The sequence below is a fragment of the Molossus molossus genome, unplaced genomic scaffold (genome assembly GCF_014108415.1).
Source record: "Molossus molossus isolate mMolMol1 unplaced genomic scaffold, mMolMol1.p scaffold_m16_p_1, whole genome shotgun sequence".
In the NCBI taxonomy this organism is placed as follows: domain Eukaryota; kingdom Metazoa; phylum Chordata; class Mammalia; order Chiroptera; family Molossidae; genus Molossus; species Molossus molossus.
In genome coordinates, this window is record NW_023425344.1 from 134,305,394 (window position 1) to 134,322,613 (window position 17,220).

General features: G+C 43.9%; 2 pseudogenes; both read right to left on the reverse strand.

Moving 5' to 3' along the window:
• Window positions 1–262: 262 nt before the first annotated feature.
• LOC118639984 lies at window positions 263–8,131 on the reverse strand (annotated as a pseudogene).
• Window positions 8,132–12,078: 3,947 nt separating this feature from the next.
• On the reverse strand, window positions 12,079–14,189 carry LOC118640050 (annotated as a pseudogene).
• Between the last annotated feature and the right edge of the window lie 3,031 nt (window positions 14,190–17,220).

The following is a 17,220-nucleotide window of genomic DNA, read 5'->3' on the forward strand; positions in this document are numbered from 1 at the left end:
CATGCAGGAGGCGGCCAATCCATGTTCTCTCTCATGGATGTTTCTATCTCTCCCTCTCCCTTCCTCTCTCTCTAAAAATCAATTAAAAAAAGAAAAAAAAATTAAAGTCGATGTAAGAGCATACAGAGATGAAAGAAAAGGAAAAAAATGTTTCTAAAAAGAAAGATAGAAAAGAAAAAGATAAATTGCCGAATTCAGATGAAGTCTGCAGAATAACGGTAGGCAAACCTCCGCACGTCCACATCTTCAGAGATTCTCACCATCAAAGGGTGGGCCTGCAAAGCTCAGGTGTCTCCACGATTAGCAGGCAAGAACTGCTTTCAAAATACTTCAAAACTCGTGAGCATCCACCAACAAGGCGGATACTAACATCAAAGTACGCAGCCTGAAAAAGCCACACCGGAGGATCCTGCGGAGTCCTTTCTGGAATGAAAGGACTTTTGGAAATAAAAGGGCAGATTACAAAACAAGTAAATTCTTTTAATGTTCAAGAGAGCCTTTTTTAAGTTTTCCTCATTGGAACATAATTTGAGTCGTTTCAGATGTTAATCACATCACGGAGGGGAGAAAATCCCTCTAGAGTGTAATTTTTTCATGTGGTTCAGGGTTAACAGGCCCCTTTAAACGTGGAAGAAACTCATAAGCTGCTCAGGACGGTTGTCACAGACTGTCCGCAAGACGCGCCTTCAGCCAGGCCGCGGGGAGGGCCTCCTGCCTGGGCATCGCCTCCTCGGTGCGGAGACTCGAAACCCACAGGGCCGAGCAGCTCCAGCTCCTCCCGGTCCGGTCCGTCTAGGGGGAGCTCTGGCTGCTTTCACAGAGGCGAGTTGATAACAAGAATACGTTGTTTATGAGCATTACCTCCTCAAATGGGGGCATTAAAGTGGTAAAAAGAAGAAAAGGGGAAAACTACTAAGCAAAGGAGGTTAAATCTTCTTCCCCCCGCCAGCCACCTCTTCCCCATTTTCTCACTTTAGGAAACTCCTTATTTCCAAAATACCTCAAAAGACGCCCACTCTTTTTCCTTTTGTTAATCCCTCCCCCAGGATATTTTTCCATTGATTTTTAGAGAGAGTGGAAAGAAGAGAGGGAGGGAGGGAGAGAGAGAGACATCGATGTGAGAGAGGCAGGATTGCTGGCCTCCAGCACGCGCCCTGACCAGAGATAGATCCTGCAACCCAGGTACTTGCCCTTGACCAGGAATCGAACCCAAGACCCTCTGGTGCATGGACGATGCTCTAACCACTGAGAACACCAGCCATCTCGAGGGTAAAGTACTCACCTCCTGCATATGACACCCTGGAAGCAGTTTTCAGTAGGAGAAGCACAGTTACTCCATGGCCTAGGGAGTCTTTCAGGAAGAGAAGCAAAGCGTCCAGGCCCTTGTAGACGCAGTGTCCTGGGAAGGCCGCCCTGCACTTCCGAGGTTCGAGGTTCGGCAAGTCCAGGCTTCTTAGTCGTATTGGCAGCCTCGGGGCAAAGCGCAGCTGCTCCCAGGGGCTTCGTTCTGGAATGCTGCGAGGGAAACTCCACTTCAGACCAATCAAGTTGGCGTTGATGAAAATCGCAGATTTTTGGAAAACATTGAGACTCCCACAGTTATTTTTATTATTGATGAGTGGATTGATTGTTTTCTCCACAATCATAGGGGAGACCGCTTCATTTTCCGCGCTTCCTCTTCGACACCCGGTTCCTTCGGTGGTGCCAGCCGCCAGTTCTTTGTGTCATGCGGGTAGAGACATGGAGGAGGAGGGAGAGCATCGAGTGTTTGAAGGAGAGAGGGTATCAGTCTTATTCTCAGTACATCAGCGAGTAAGCTTTCTCTACAAACCATGCTGAGCTTCTAAGATAGTTGAAACAAACTGATATGAACAAAATGGATACAAATACCTATTTTGTCAATTTAAAAATATTTATTAATTAGCCCGGCCGATATAGTTCAGTGGATTGAGCGTCATCCCATGGACTGAGAGGTCCCGGTTCAATTCCTGGTCAGGACATATGCCCAGGTTGTGGGCTCGATCCTCAGTAGGGTGTGTGCAGGAGGCAGTCGATCAATGCTTCTCTCACATCAATGTTTCTACTTCTCTCTCCTTCCTTCTCTCTCTCTAAAACATTAATTAAAACATTTTAAAAAATATTTATTAAGTGAAATATCAAAATACTCTCAAAAGCTTCAAAGGGCATGTGTAATTTTTATTAAAGTAGACTGTTTTTCTCTAAAGATGTGAACTGATTACAATAACTGTTAGGTATCTGACAAAATGTAACATATTATTGATACATAAATCTGAAATTACATTGAAATTTGATCCAGTTATGTTTTATGTAGGGCACTGTACATATTCTTATCTTTAGTAATTAATTTTGGATAGGTATATTAGATTCTTTTTATTTTAAGTTTCTTTTAAAATTAGGAAAATTGTTCTTTTCTTTTTCTACCTTTATTGATTTTACAGAGAGAGGAAATGAGAGGGAGAGAGAGATAGAAACATCGATGAGAAAGAACATTGATTGGCCACCTCCTGTATGCTCCCTGCTGGGGATCTGGCCCACAACCTGGGCATGTGTCCTGGCTGGGAATGGAACCAGCAACCTCTTGGTGCATGGGTTGACGCTCAACCACTGAGCCACACCGGCCGGACAGGAAAATTATTCTTTACCAAGTATTTTAAATTTATTTTTATAGAAAACTAAAATTTTCTTATTGAAAAATTCTAAATTATACAGAGGTACATACAAAATATTCAAATCTTCCTGATAACAGTTGAACCCTGGTATACAGGCTTGGATGAAAACAGGCTACAGTTGTTTGTGTGGAAAATAATGCAATAATTAATAAATACTAATACAAGAATAAACTGTCTTGAAACAATTGTAAACTCACTTTTGCCCTATCCTGTATATTCTTCTAGACGTTATACATACACACATGCATAAATGTATTTTTAACAAGCTTCCCTCCCTACTTTTCATTGCTATTTTTTCTATGTTAGTATATAAAAATATGCTTCATTTTTCTAAATAATTAGATAGTATATGCACTATAATTCATTTAACATTTGTGTATAATTAGGCATTTAGATTAATTCCAATTAAATTTATATTACAAGTAATTCTATATTAAACAACTTCATATTTACACATTTTTAGTCACTTTGAAATTTTCTGTAGGAAAGATTACAGGATGTGGTATAGTTGATTAAACTGTGCCCATTTAAATTTTTAGTAGATGCTATCTAATTATCCTCCAAAAACCTTTACCAGTTTACAATTACATCAAAAATAGATAAGAATTTTTTCAAAATTTCTTTAGATTTTGGTATTGATAATCATAGCATTAACCAAAAGAAGGACATTGTTAACATGTTTCCTTTCCAGTTCTTAGACAAGTTTTTTCTTTTCTCATTTCATTTACTAGGATTCCAATTTAATGTTGAATAGACATGGTAATATCAAGCATCCTGGTCTGATTATATCTTCAATGAGATTTTCTATAGTTTTATCAGTAAATATACTTACTTACTGTGGGTTTTTTATAGATATCCTTTATCAGATTAAAAGAGTTGATAGGGACTGAATATTTGTGCCACCCCTTCCTCCAGTTTACATGTTGAGGCTCTGTCCCCCAGTGTGATGATATTTGGAGGTGGGCCTTTGAGAGGTAATTAAGTTTAGATGAAGTCATAAGGGGGTGCTCCCTTGAGGGGATCGTGACCTCATAAGAGGAGGAAGAGAGTGCTCTGTTCTCTCGTGTGCCTCAGGCGACACTGTGAGAAGGTGGCTGCCTGTGAGCCGTTGGGGGGGAGGGGGTCCTCATCAGAACCAGAGCATGCTGGTACCTGATCTCAGACTTTCATCCTCGAGACCTGTGAAAACACATTTCTGATGTTTAAGTCACCAGTCTGTGGTATTTGTTATGGTAGTCTGAGCTAATACAAGAGTTTTCTTTTGAATCAATCAGGGTGCACTCAGTAAATAGAAGATCTAATTAAAAGGGGCTTAAACATTAAAGTCATATGTTATCTCCCTTAAGAACTTCTGAGTTTCAGGAATTTCAGGGCCGGGTAACCTTACAAATCCATCAAGGTTTCCTTCATCTTTCCCTTCTTCAATTCTCAGCACAGTATTCACACTGAAGTATCCCTGCCTTTTTGCATGATCTTGAAATTGCTGCCACAGGTCCAAGTGTCTCATTCAGACAAACTTTTGAGGCAGAAACGGAAATATCTGTGACTTTTCCAAAGTGAGAAAGCCTTCCCCACCTTCTGAAGCATACTTACATTAACGTCTCACTGTCCAAAATTTAATTATAAACAAAAGATTGCCAAGATTAACTTGCTTCAGGGAACACTTACCCTTGGTGCTGGAGAGAAGTCCAGCCTTCCTATAAGATTGGTTGTGTTAGTTATTGCTACCTAACAAATTACTCCCCAAATTTGGCAGCTTATATTTATTTATTAGACATTTATTATCTCACACAGTTTGTGACAGTTAAAATCTGAGAATGGCTTAGCCGGGTGGTTGTAGTTGAGGGTCTCTAATGAGGTTATGGTAAAGTTGTCAGATGGAGTTGTCTGAGGGCTGACTGGGGCTGGGGAATTACTTCCAGAAAGGCTCGCCCACATGGCTGTTGGCTGGGGGCTTCGGTTCCTTGCAGTATGAACCTCTTCATATGGCTGCCTGTGGCTTGGCAGCCAACTTCCCCTAGAGCAAGCACTACAAGAGAAAGCAAGGATGAAGTCACACAGCCTTTTATGACCTAACCTCGCAAGTCACACTGCCACTCCCACTTCATTCCATTTGTCAGAAGTGAGTCACTAATTAGGCGCCACCTCTTGAAGCGTGGAGTGTCAAAGATTTTGTGCACATATCGGAAAACCACCACAATTTCCATGAGAGGAGAGTGAATCAAAGTGGCAGTTCTTCTAGGAGGGAAGAAAGTGAAGGTGGCTAATGAGGAGACAACGAATTATTTTTGTTTTTCTACCTCACAGACCTAGTTTGAAGGGGAAGTCAAACTAATCAGAGGATCACTGCAGGAAAAACCTTTAGGTCTGACACCTGGGAGACCTCTGGAGAAGAGGCAGTGGGAGAAACATGTTCTGAAGGGGAGGAGCCCCCACTCTCCTTCTTCCCCTTGTCTACGTAATCTCGCCAGAAGCCAGCAACACCTGGAATAACAGGTTTCAAGGCTGATAGTCACAATCTCTCCAAGTACAAAAAACAGTTACAATTTAGTTCAACACAGAAGCTTCTGTGCAGTTACAGGAAACTGAGGCAGCATATAAGAAGTTAGGTTAAAGATGATTCTGTGGTTTTGGTTCTTGTGCGCCTTATTTTGAGGTTGTGGCTCTTTCTTGGTTGCCCGAATTCAGCAAAGAAGTTATCCTGACGAGATACCAACAGTCGATCCACAGTAAAAACAGACAAATTCTAAAAAATTAGAAAAAAATTTAATTATAGAAGAAAAGTCACTGCTTTTTCCCTTCATATTTTGCTTTTTAAACTGAAAAAAAACTTTTTCTTTTTTAATTTAATCCTGAAAAGTAGACAGTGAAACAGCTCCTGGAAGAATTTCCAACCAACTCCCTGAGGGTGTGGAAGGTGAGAGGCTGGAGCAGGGCTGGGCCAGAGGACAGGAAGGGGCCGTACTGTGTGGCCAAGGGGGCGGGTCTTTTGTCAAAAATGAGGAAGGGAGGAAGAGGTGAAAGAGGGACTAGTTGCGGGGAGAAACAGAAAATAAAAGGTCATTGATGCCTGTTTGAGCCCAGCCCTGTGTGGGGTAAGGCGCCCTTCAGAGGGGAAGCAGTGGACTGGAGGGAGGCAGCCCTGGAATGACCTGTCCCCCAGCAGGACAGGACCCAGAGGGGGTAGAAGGGCCGAGGTGGGCGCGGTGATTGAAAGTGTCAGGGGCCTTGGAGGTACACAGGCTACTGAGTGCTCCTGTCCACCCCCACCCCACCCCACCCCCCGTGCCCTTGAGGTAGCTCCCATAGTCGGTCCCCATAGTGTGGCGGCCACTGGCCCTGGTTCCAACAGTACTGGTTCCACTGCTGGGCACGCTGTTGATACTGTCGTAGCTGAGCTGAGGGGAAGTCTGTGTGGTGGGGGTGGCAGTGGAGAGGGGGTAGGGACCAGGTGCCATGGCCCCTACACCCTATAGTTATAGGCAGGTGGGGGTGCTGTATGGCCTGCGGTAACCTCCCTGGTGGGGGTGGCTGTAACTCAGCTGTGGAGGACTCCAGCTGCTGACAGTGGGGGTGCTGGTACCTGCTTGAGCTGGGCATGTTGCTGTTCTCCTTGTAGCTGCCAGCCCCTGGTGGGCTCCCAGCAGCACTGTGGCTGGGCGGTGGCCATGGCTGCTGCTGGGAAGCCTCGGTGTTGGAGTTGCTATCCCGGCTGTTGTACCCCAGCAGTCTGGTTGTAGCCACAACCTCCACTGCTGTGAAACCTCCTCAGTAGTTGCTCCCCGACCCTTGCCTCCCCCTCAGTTCTGGAAACCTCTTTGGTTGCCCCAGAGGGGGCAGGGCAGTTGTCTTCATGCTGGAAGCCACCACCACCTTGGCTGTTAAGGTGCCTCCCAGGCGTGGCCGGGCCCCGCCGCCTCCCTCGTTCCGTTGCCGCCAGCTCGTCCGCTGCCTCCCGCTGCAGCTCAGTGAACAGCACCTCCTCTAGGAAGTCCCCGAGGCCCGGCAACATGAAGTTGTCTTTTATTTCCAAGACTGAGTTATCTGGGACATCCTTCCATTCCTTGTCGTTTCACTGTATGTTGCGTCTTCTAGGTCCTTGTCAGTGGGACGAATGAGAATAGCTTTGTGCCGGAGACCTTCACGTGGTCTCATTTTCTGTCTCTGGGCTGACCCATAAACATTTGTCTGGTCTAGGATATGGTGGCATTTCTGGCAGGTGGCAATCTGGAGAAGACAGCTGAGGCACTTGATGGCCTGCTGGATTAGTAGGCGCAGACCCATCACACACATCTTGTCCATGACGGCGTTGGTCCCCAGGACGCTGTACTGCTTAGAGGGCTTCGGGGGGCACGTGTTTGATGGCACACATGATCTGAGCAGTGCAGGCAGGTAAGAATCTCATAGTCTGCCGTGGTCTTTAGTCTGACAGTGCCCAGGATCCTCTCACTCAGGAGAAGGCAAAGCCAGGAAGGACAGAACAGTAGTTGACTCCATCAGACGATCTTCACCAGGACGTGAGGGTAGAGAGCCTGCCCCCGCCCCCCCAGGCCTCCTTCTGAATTTGGAAAGCAGTGCCATCTACTCCGTCCTTGGTGAAGGACAGTTTCATTGTCACTTCCCACAACAGAAGTCTTCAAAGCAGCCAATCACATCATTCTTTGTAAAATTTTCTCCATAATGTTCAAACCAGCTATTGGACTTCTTCCCAGTGCCTCCATGACCATAGGAGAAAGGCTTTCACCGAGCTGAGTGCTGCAGAGGTCAAGGGAGCAGCCGATACACACGGCATGCAGGTCAGGCTCTGTGGACGGAAAGTGTTTGACAGACATTTCCTCACTGACCTCCATCTCAAGGCACATGTGACCCCTTCTGACCCCATAGCTGCCACGGTCTCCTGACCACGGGTATGCAAAGCACCTGACTGTAAGTAGGTAGCCACTGCCCTGGTCTCGGGCCATCTTAAAGTGAAGGTCGCAGTTATATGTGTCATTGGCAACAAGGACATCATCAAAGTCTTTGTCCTCTTCAGCGGGAGGGTGAGGAAAGCAGCCCCTCCTATCTTCTCGGTGTTTGAAATGCCCAGTGCCCCACCCCATCCTGGATTTCCTTCATAAGTCCTCTTGTGACTCTGCAGTGGCTGTCTGTCTGGCTTGAGTTGAGACGGTTCAGGTGGGAGGACGCTGGTGGGTGCTTCATCTCTGTCTTCACTTCCACTGGGTGATCGGTCTGCTGCTGCTCCATTTCGGGTGGTCTCCTCTCATAACCTGGCTGGTTCTCCTGTTTGATCACCTGGCTCTTATAGAATTGATCCTGCCTAGTAATATTGTCCATGACATCTCTTCGTTGTTGTGCCCGGAATGACAAGGTTCATCGTTGGCCTGGAGCTCCCTCTCTTTGTCGGGCTCCTTGGCCTCCAGGGCCACCTGTGGCAGCCTTGAGGCCACGAGGGCCCAGATCACAGCTCTGCAGCTCTCGAGGAGTTCACTCACCTTCAAATGGCACACGTCCATGGCCCCAGCTCCCAGGGCGGCCCAGAGCCCAGACGGGCCTCCCAGGGCTCTGTCCCCCTGAAACCTTTCCTGTCAGGAGGCCAAGGGGAAAGAGGAAGGGGTATTCCAATGGCAGGGCAACTCAAATGTTTATCAAACATTTTCATTTGTAGAAATAATGTAAGTTTTGTTCTACTTTGATCTTTTATTATGTTTTTTAACTTGTTTTCTGTTATTGATTTTACGGAGAGAGCAAGTGAGAGGGAAAGAGAGAAATAACGATGAGCAAGAACATGGATTGGCTGCCTCCTGCATGCACCCCACTGGGGATCGGGCCCACAACCTGGGCATGTGCTCTGACCGGGAAACAAACTGGCAACCTCTGGGTGCATGGGTCGATGCTCAACCACTGAGCCACACCGGCCAGATTCTAGTTTGATCTTTTAATGTGTTTGGTTACATTATTATATTTTTCTAATTTTGAAATACCTTGTTATTACTAGGATACAATTTCAAAATATCATTCTATGTTATTGCTTTTTTGTATGTTCCCGACTTGATTTTTCATCTGTATTCAAAGATGAGATTGTGTTTTTCTTTATGCATCTATTATCCTTATTCAGTTCTAATATCAAGGATATACTAGCCTCATAAGATAATTTGGGTAGCCTTTCCTCTCTTTCTAATCTCTGAAAAACAGTCTATATCCTATGTCTGTTTGTCTCTCTTGCTCTGTTTTGTTATCCTCGCTCAGACTTGTTTGGGTTGAGGATATCTTTCTTTTAATCTGAAAATGTCTTTCTTAAGAGCATGGAGTTTCCTTCCACTGCTTTTTTACCCCCTAATAGTCATATTTAGCCTCCACGAGGATTCCACTGTTACAGTCCCTCTGCTTTATTTAGAGAACAGTTTTTCAGGCTTTATTCTGGTGAGAATTCCACAGTTTCTGCGGGCTACTAGCCTAGTCCTCCTGCCAAGTTTTAAGTAGGTAACCTCTACAAGTGCATGGCTCACCTTGGCTCCATGGGTTTCTTGATGGGAAGAAGGTAACTTGCTTCTCTGGCCATCCTTGCCTAAATGCGCTTGGAGTTATAGGCACTCAAGTCTCGTTTCTTCATTAATCAATCTTATTTGATTTGTGTCCTAAAGGGATACTTCACGATATCTGGTTTACTGATGAATACTCATCCTTGATTTCTAGCACTGTTATGAATTTATTCCTTTTACTGTATCTCCTTTGAAATGTCAATGAGATTTTGGGAGGAAGGGTAATAAACTTTTATGTAGTTTTAAATATGATTTTATTGATTCTTTTTTTTTTTTAGAGAGAGAGACAGGGAGTGAGAGAGAGAAAGAGATAGAAACATCGATGACAGAGAAACATCCATCAGCTGCCTCCTGCACACCATTTATTGGGGATCAAGCCTGCAACCCAGGCATCTGCCCTGACCGAGGAATCAAACCGGTGACTTCTTGGTCCATGGGTCAATGCTCAACCACTGAGTCATACCAGCTGGGCCCTTTATATTGTTTTATTTGGTCTGTCAATTAGCCTGAAAGTCTGTTGCTGCCACACCCAATGCACATAGAACTTGACCCATGCACAAGCATGTCCACAACTATGCCACAAAAACCATTAGCTTTTAAGATATACTTTATAAAAATAATATATGTGTATTACAAAAAATTGGAAAATGCAAGAACATAATCACCTAAAATCAATTACTGCTATCAGGCGTGGGAATTTTCCTGTAATCTTATTAAGTAAATATCTGTAGCTCTTCCTCTTCCTGTGAGCTGCCTAACGTGATTTCTGAAAACAGTTTGCAATTCACTTGACCCAGAAAACTCCACAAAATTATGAAATCAAGAGGTTCAAATCTTCGTGTTCACTTTCAGAACACTCGTGAACCTTCCCAGATCATCAAGGATATGCACCTCGCAAAAGCCACCAAAAGTCTGGGGATGTCACTTTATAGAGCAATGTGTCATGTCGTCATTACAATGGTAGGGTTGGCAGGTGTGCTCAGGTCAATCAGTGTGGCTGCATGCAGGGTTGGTGGCCCAAAGAGTCCTGAAGTTTTGCTGCACGTGCTTAAAACTGCAGAGAGTAATGCTGAACTTAAGGGTTTAGATGTAGATGCTCTGTCATTGAGCACATCCCGGTGAACCAAGCTCCCGAGATGCAGTGGGAACTTCGAGGGCTCCTGGGCAGATTAACCCGCATGAGCTCTCCCTGCCCCACTGAAGTGATCTTTCCTGAACAAGAGCAGGTTGTTCCTAAACCAGAAGAGGAGGCTGCACAGAAGAAAAAGATGTCTCAGAAGAAACTGAAGGAACAAACACTCATGGCCTGGGACTAAATTCAGCGTAAAATAAATGCTAGTAAATGTTAAAATATAAATCAATAAATACTTATAATCCTGAAGTGTATATATTTGTATGCCTTTTTTATTTATTTATTTTATTTAAGTCTCTTTTAGTGTTACTTCTTGTTTTGTAATGGTAGTGTCGGTTTTTTTGTTTGTTTGTTTGTTTGTTTTTAACTTAGCGATACTTGATGGCTCACCTTTCACACCAACCACACCTCTGGCCATTGTCTTTCACAGCTGCCAGTGGTTCTTACACAAAACCCCAGCAAGAAGTGTTGTCATGTAGATTTCAGTAAAGAAGAATCTAAAACATCAATTCAGCCAGGCTTTTGTTTTCTGCAGCAGTAGTAACAAGCCTCCTGCACTAAGCAAAAATCTGTCCTCTTTCTCTGTAGTGCATTTCTTCCGTTTACAAAAAGAGTCTCCTGCCCAAAGCAAACTACTCATATTTGCTGAGCCAGTGGCATTAACTCGTGCATAAAACAAATTTCAGTTTGCTGCTGCTTCTAGCAGATTTCAAGTTAAAATAGGGTTGAAGGAGGGACGTGTTTTGAACGAATGCAGGTCAGTTTGAATCACTGTACGTACTTAACTAAATGCCTGAGTGTACTATAGATTCACAACTTGGATTGCTTTTGTAATCTTGCCGGATTTAAGCCGTGTTCAAGGTTTTCAGAGTTCAACTTGTGGAATAATATCCCATCAAGAGGCTAAGGCTACTGAATGTGCTATCTGCAGAGAAGCTCATTTAATAGGAACGGACCTAAAAGTTCTATCATGGAGCAAATGCAACACAACTTCTCCAAATAAAAAGCCAATCAGGGCAGAAACTGTGCTTGGAAAATAGACATTAGAATAGTATAAAGACATCACATATAATGAGTTGTTAATAAAAAAAAATCTAGGAGAATCCTCATTTTCAAACTGTATATTGAAAACTACTTATTCAAGTAATTTCTTCAAAAAAAGTATACATGTTCCAGCTGTGGAATTAGTCTACTGGTCAATTGAACGCAATTTTAATTACCTTAAAAAATTCTTCATACAGCTCTGGCTGGTTTGCTCAGCAGTTAGAGCATTGGCCCGTGGACCAGAGAGTCTCGAGTTCAGTTCCTGCTAAGGGCACGTGCCTCGGTTGCAGTTTGTCCCCAGCCTCAGTTGGGGTCGTGTGGGTGGCAACCAGTCAATGTGTCTCTCATATCAATGTTTCTCTCTCTCTCACCTCCTCTCTCCCTCTCGCTCTATCTGAAGATAAATGCAAAAGTGTCCTTGGGTGAGAATAAAAAAAAAAAATTCTTCATACAAAGGAGAGTTGTTGTTTGTGCTTCTCAAGTAAACAGCATTATCTAAGTCCATTAAAAAAAGAAAAAACTAACAGAATTGAATGAAGACCTATAAATACTTGTGTCAGGCAGGAATCTGCCTGCCAACTATGGTCTCACATTTAAAACCCACACTGGATTGAGGATTCTTAAACTAAGTTTTTATTACTTGAGATCTAGAAAAATATAAGGTTCTGTAGCCTCAACTAGTATAACGTCTTCCCTGTCCAAATCCAGAGTGATTATACTGATAATCTCCAGGCTGGAAGAGCTGTTCAAAGTGTCCCCCATGGTGATAATTCTGGCTCTCCCGTCCTCCCCAACCTCCTCCCTGGCCGCCCTGTCTACCTTGGCCTCCATAACCACCTCTTCCTCTGCGACCACTGCCTTGGTCACCATGGTGCCCACCCTCTTGGTATCTATTGTCCAGTTGGTATCCACCACCCTGGTATATACCACCCTGCTGTCTACTTCCTGTAAAAGATGTTTGGAAGCCACTATAACCACCACCTTGATAACCACCACTGTGGCCACCATGATGGCCACCTGGCTGGAAGCCCGAATCTTGATAACCATCATCTTGGTGGCCATCTCCTCCTCCATCCCCTCCCTCTGTCCAGCCTCCTTGATGCTTATTTTCTCTTCTTCCCCCTCGGCCACCGGGGTCATCCCCCCTACCCCCTCCCCCCCCGTTCATGACCTCCTCGTTCTCCAAATGAGGAATGTTCAGAACCACCTCTCCCTCCTCCTCAACCTCCTGCTTGCCGCTGGGACCGTCTTGCCTTTCCTCCATGGTGGCATCTCTGGAGGTGGAGGCTCAGTTTCATTGGGTCTACCGCCTCTGTCGGGCACCCTGCCCGTCAACACCTTATTGATGGCACAGGCAGTTTTTTCTCTTATAGAGCCGCTACTTGTCCTTAAAATCTTTGACAAGTCTTGTCTTGCAGCCAAAAGATGAGCAACAGAAATAGTACTTTTAGAAGATCAGACTGAACCTTTCGGTTGGTGAACCTTGGCTAATTTCTCTGTTTGACTCTTAGCTCGGTCAGACCAACCAAAAGACTGGACAGTGATCTAAACGTTTTATTAGCAGCTTTCTCCGAACTTCATATTCATTGGCTATGGCTTGGTTAATTGCTTCTTTCTTTTCCCGGTGGGCTAGTCCCATTGACTTCTTCAATAAAGGCTTTCCCATATGATTAGGTGGAACTGTTGCTAATGTTTCCTTTAATTTTTTTTTCAATTTTTCGCTAAAGAGTTGCAACATAGTTATACTGGCTGGAGATTGGGACACTCCTAGAGCACTAAATACGCCTTTCAACTTTTCAAAGACCTCACTACCTCCTCTTCCTTTTTTTTTGGAGGAGTACTCACACAGAGCATTCTGGAAGCTCCTCCTTCTGAGACGGGGTATGTGAGCAAAAGGAGACAGTTCTTCTACCAAAGGAAGGTGCTGGGTCACATCCCCAGAAGTCAGTGAAAGATACGGACAGTTCATGCCCCCTTGTAGCCCACTCACCTCAAGCTGGGATTCTTCAGCTTCATCTGGGCTGTTGGACATTTTCCTCCCCTTTACAGAGCACTCTTAATTCAGACACCTGCCAAGCACAGACTTTGGTAAACTCTGGGGAAGTGGCTCCAGCAGAGATTGCCTGAGCCAGAGCACCATCTTCTAACAGCGGACCCTGTAACCTAGAAGTTCCAGCGACTCCGAGATGTCAGCGTCCACGAGGCTGCACTCCACGCGAGTGGTGGTCGAATTTCTGAGTTGTCAGGCTCCCCTCTCCACCAAACACTAGCGCACACACTGTCTCCCCAGAGCCTCCAAATCGAAATCTGGTAGTGTCACTTTAAAATCACAATTTCCATGGTTCTAAATTCTCATTTAAAAGAATTGATGCCCCTTCATATTCTTTATAGCAGGTCAGTTTCTATTCTTATGTGGAATTTTCTGCTAGTTCTTGAGTTGTGTTTTCTGAGCAAGTATTGCTCACCTTTTATCTTTCTATGATCCTTTTTATTATTTTCTTTGCTGTAATATATTTATATATAGTTAAGATGCTATTTCTTTACTGTAGGCAGCTCTACCAGGTGTTCTCGTTTATCTGAATGATAGTGAGAGATCACACTCCCTTTCCACTTATCTGAAACCCCAGTGGGTGCCGGTACTCTGGCTGTTTGGGGGGATCCCTGAGGTTGTGGATGAAGAGGGACAGCTCAGAGCGTACCCGTCAGTTGCTTCTGGTGAATGAGCCCTGACCTTTCTTCTGTCATTGACTTGAAAGGATTGATTCCAGCTCGGCAGGGGCACATCTTACCGACTGGTCTCCTTGTGCTTCTTCCCTCAGCTCAGGACGCCGCCCATCGACTGAGCCACTTCCTTCGCTTCCCCGCTCTCCCCACTGCTGCTCACACCCTTCTTTGGCTTCTTTTTTAAAAATAATAGTGTTATTAAGGTATACTTCACATATAAAATTTATCATTTTAAAGTGTTCTTCATATACACACAAAGCTGTGCAACCAGTATCACTATCTAATTCTAGAACATTTTTATTACCCCCAAAGAAACCCTCTACCCCTTAGCAACCTCTCCCCGCTGTTTCTTCCTCGCCCCGTTTCCTGGGAATTACGAATCTACTTTCTATGAATTTGCCTCTTCAGGATATTCCATGTCAATAAATCAAACAGTATGTGACCTTCTGTGATTGACTTCTTTCACTTAGCAAGACGTTTTTAAGATTTAGCAATTTTTTAAAAAAATGTGGTATGAACACTTAACATGAGATCTACACTCTTAGCAAATTTTTAAGTGAACAGTACAGTATTTTTGTCTGTAGGCACAATTTGTACAGCAGATCCATAGAATTTATTAATCTTGCACAACTTAAATTTTACACATGTTGATACCCCATTTTCTCCTCCCCCTAGTCCCATGGTACCCACCATTCTATTCTTTGTGACTATGAGTTTGACTACATTAGATACCTCAGAGAAGTGAAATGATGCAGCATTTGTCCTTCTGCGACTGGTTTATTTCAATTAGCATCATATGCTCAAGATTCGTCCATGTTGTCACATATAGGATTTCCTTTCTTTTTTTGAATGCTGAAAAATGTTCCATTTTATGTATATACCACATTTTTATTATCCAAGTTGTAGCATGTATTCGTACTGTTACTAGACTAAAGGGAACTGTTTGCCTGCACACATTAATGCTCAATAAGACATGAACAGGAGTTTGCTGCAAAGAAAGTAAGAGTTTATTTTTAGAAAGTGGCCCAAACCTGCCTGGATGGTGTGGCTCAGTGGTTGAGCTTCGACCTATGCACCAAGAGGTTGTTGGTTGGATTTCTTTTCAGGGCATGTGACAGGTTGCCAGCTCAATCCCCAGTATGGGGCGAGGCAGCCGATCAATGTTGATACTTCTTCTTTTTTTTTTTTTTTTTTTGGTACTGCCCCTAGCGGGAACCAAACCCAGGACTCTCTGGTCTGAAGGCTGACGCTCTAACCATGGAGCCAAACCGGCCAGGGCGATGCTTCTCTCTCTCACCGATGTTTGTATCTCTTTTTCCCTCTCCTTTCCTCTCTCTCTTAAAAAAAATCAATAAAAAACATTAAAAAAATACTCAAGACCTTGTTGCTGATGACTTCCAGGGGATGGGTTATATAAGGGAAAAATCATTAACCATGGTGATAAAAGGAGTTGGGGTCATGGTTTCTACTGATTGGTTGGTGCTAGGGTACAGGGCATCTGATCAGAGAATCAGGTCCTTATATCAGCCATGGTGTTGCTTTGCCTGGTTTTGCTGCTTTTCTGAGCGTGGTGCTGAACCACAACTGATGCCCCGATGTTATCTAGTTTGACCAAAACTCTGTCTCTGTTGTCAACACACTTGAGGCTTTGTTCCTAATATTATCTGATGCTGATCTTAGAACCTCATTGTCCTGAGGGCTTAGTGCTTCAGGAGTGGATATGCAAGGGAGAAGGAGGCAGGTGAGTCAGGGTGCTAGATGGGGCCAGTTTGAATCAAAAGGAAAGAAAAGAGAAAAGGTTATATTGAAGAAATGAAGTTTCTATGTGTTTCAGTACTTCATCTTTTTTTATTTCCAAATAATATTCCATTAAATGAATATACCGCATTTTGTTTATGCATCATTAGTTAGTGGATGTTTGGATTGTTTCTATTTTTTGGTCATTGTGAATAATGCTGCCCTGTCTCAGGGGGTTTAAGAGGGGAAAACGGAAGGGTTTGGCGCAGGGGTGTGGAAGCCAAGGAATGGTAGAAATTCCCATGGCCTCTCCACCCCATCCTTCTACTCCTTCAAATGGACTTTTTTCCTTTCTCCTTTGCTTTCTGTTCTGGTACATTCTTATTTACTGCGGGACTGTTTGTCTGTGTTCTACTATTAATGACTCTGCAACGCCCTCCATGTCTTCTTCTAGTCTACAGAAACCACAGCCAGGACACTGTTCCTTGCCACTGGTAGTCTTACCAGTGAGTGAAAGGTTCTCTCTCCCTTGGACAAGAGTCTGATGCTTTTCTTCCCCCCTCTGTCCCAAACAAGCTTTCCCCAAACTGAGCTGGATTCACAAGAATGTTTAGAACTCTATATTCCCACCTTCAATCTTCCTCACTTCCCCACTGCTCCAGAATGGAGAATTAAGAGCTCATCTAAATGACATAATTTATTGGTTTCTCTCTTTTTAAGTATGACGTAACTTCCACTTTTCAGGTATTATTATAAGAAGTTGGGCCCTGGCCAGTTTGGCTCAGTGGTTAAAGTGTCAGCCTGCGGTCCAGAGAGACCCGGGTTCAGTTCCCGCTAAGGGCACGTACTTCGGTTGCAGTTTGTCCCCGGCCCTGGTTGGTCGTGCGGGTGGCAGCCACTCGATGTGTCCCTTCACGTCGATGTTTCTCTCTCTCTCTCCCTCCCACTCTATCTGTACAAAAAATGGAAAAATATCCTCGGGTGAGGATAAAAAAAAAAAAAAAAAAAAAGAAGTTGGCCTTCTCTCTGAACACTGTTTTTTTCTTTTGTTCTTACCTACTGTTGCTCATTTCATCAGTTTTAAGAGGAGGGATGTTTTGTGATTTGGCTTTACTTTTTCCAGATAAGTTTTCAGGTGATCCTCTAAAAACTATTACAAGTTATTTAATTAATTGTTATAGAATAGCCCATTAAGTGACTGTAGCATGATTTATTTAAGAATTCCCCTACTTCTAGACATCAAATTTGTTAGCTTTTTTTTTTTTTTGGCTAGTATAAATAATGCTTGGAAGAGCAATATTTTGCACAAATCTTTGTTTTGAGATCATTTTCTTAGGTTAAACTGCCAGATGTG